The sequence below is a fragment of the Melospiza georgiana genome, chromosome 9 (assembly GCF_028018845.1).
Source record: "Melospiza georgiana isolate bMelGeo1 chromosome 9, bMelGeo1.pri, whole genome shotgun sequence".
In the NCBI taxonomy this organism is placed as follows: domain Eukaryota; kingdom Metazoa; phylum Chordata; class Aves; order Passeriformes; family Passerellidae; genus Melospiza; species Melospiza georgiana.
In genome coordinates this window covers 11808857-11811328 of record NC_080438.1, presented here as the reverse complement: position 1 = coordinate 11811328, position 2472 = coordinate 11808857, and positions in this window count along the sequence as shown.

Genomic DNA, 2472 nt, shown 5'->3' with positions numbered 1-2472 from the left:
TATTGGTGGTAAAAATAAATCTATATAGGGGGACACCCTTTTTTTGCTCATTAGTGGGATAATTGCACAGTCAGAGTAATAATGGAAAAGGACTGTTCTCAATAAAATATTAATATCTTTTCTGAAAAGTCCATTCACAGTTGAAATAAAATGCAGTGCAGAGAGGATCTGAAAAATACTCCTCACATAGAATACTTCTTTCATCCATGTCAATTGTTAACTAATTTTGATTTTTAAACATTTTAATAACTTTTCAAACAGAAAAAAAATATGGAACAGGACGTAATTTGCGTGTAGAGGATGAGTGAAGTATGTCATGTTCTTCAGCCAGTCCCCCACAAGGCTTCATAACAATGACAGTTTGCAAGTATAGACAATTACAGATGTAAATTTGTGCCAGCAATGATGCATATGCATGATTTGTGGCATTTGGGTGTCACATACTTCCTGTCTAAATGACATAAATTGTGTTCAAAATAGTTACAGGTGCCAAATGATGAAAATGACAAGCAGAAAAAGGAATAGCAACTGATAGCTGAGCTCCTGTCTGGGAAGGAGTGGCACTTGCTGGCAGGAATACCTAATTTCAAAAAATTTGTTCTGTATAACATGGAAATTAGATAACAAGTAAAAATACTTGGGTGTTAAGTAAACTTAATCAACTCAAGTGTCTAAATATTTATATCCAAATATTCAATTTGGTGCACACATGAGATCATCTTCAAAGACAAAGCATTTCAGAGTGACCTGGATGTGCAGATTCCCACACTGTTCCCTTGGAGTCAATGGCATTCTTTTGCAGACAGTCATAGCAATATCTAGATTGATTTTTTTAAAGACAGTATTTGTATAAAAAGGAAGAGAGCAGAGAGAGACAGAGCACCTACTCTGGCCCCTGGCTGGGAATGGCAAAGGCAGATGACCAAGTTTCATTACTATTCCTTAGTAGTAGAGTATCCAGCTGCTCTTTGTGCCTCAAAATGTAAGCAGAAGGAAGGGAGCATTACTTTTACCAAGACCATAGGTACTTATTTTAGTATATAAATATCTGAAAATAATCCTGGAAAAATAAAAATACTTTGAAATTTCATCAACACAAGCTTAACAAATTAGTCTACCTTTTACAGACTAATTTATGTGTTCACATCATAAGTAACTGTTGTCATCATATTGTAGTGCCTCCATACTGTTGTCTCCTTATCACAAAAGTTCCATACCTTCTTGGTGTTTTTCGTAGGCAGCTCCTCAGAGCACTGACTCTCTTCTTCACAAAGCAGCCAGCTGACTCCAGTTCCCCTCTCACCCAGCCACCCCACTCTTCTATAGCATCTTCTTCTCATTGGTTACAGCTGTGGCCTGTTAAAGTCCTGTTCCTAATCTTTGATAATTGGCCCAGCTGCAACTCCTTAGGGGTGAGAATACTTTCTACACTATGTTTATTTTCTTATATTCTCTGCTCCTACAAGTAACATTATTAAAAAGCATTTATGAAAAACTATGGTAGAACCAGTCATGTGATGCTTCTGTTTGCTTTCTTTTCAGCAGTTTCAATTGAGTTTCTAATGAAGTGTCATTCCCTTCCATCAGCAAATCAGGAATTTACTACTTGTTGTGTTTCCCCCCTGCCCCTCACCCCATAAAACATGGCAGTGATTAAAAAAGAAATTAGCACCACTGATCTATTACACACAAAGCACAGCTTTGCTCTATTACACTGATTATCTAAATATAATTTTAAAAACCTATGATTTTTTTTCTAGTGGCCTCAAAATACATAATTCTGCACTTTTTGATAGTATAGAGAAATGTTAGCTTGCTACAAGTGAAAAGATCTGGCATTTTCACTCAGCTATGCAAATGTTACCTGAACAACCAGAAGCATAAGGTCTGAAAAAAGTAACACATTATGAATACTATATTGCAATATGTCCATAAATAATATACCATAACATGAGTTACTATGGTAACTATTTGGATTTGAGATCATTGGGTTGGGACTTCTTTTCTACTATGTAAGAAAAAAATATTCACATATTCGTGGCATTATCAGGTAGGTTTGATTCCAAGCAGTTTACTATTTTAGGTATTATTCCTTTCTCAAAAATGACTGTAGGAGAAAGCATTTTTGACTCAGCAGCTTTTCTTAGGTCACTTACTCCACAGTGTTTAAGCAAACAAGTAACAATTAAAAAAAGGAAAGAAAAAAAAAGGCAGATCCTTTACCTGAAAAATGCTCAAGTTGGGCCAAGTTTTGTTGAATAAAACATTTCTTCAGGAACATGTCTTGTTTCCTTCCATGGTACATTCTTTCAAATTCTGTAAAATCATTACATGTGTGCAAGAATGAAATGCGAGGGGGTTCCTAATGTGATGGCTGAAGAGGTGGTGCACAAATGTTAAAACAGCAACCTGCAAGTGGGCAAAACACAAACAGCATCATGTCACCTATTGCTTCAGCTACAGAAAAAAGCA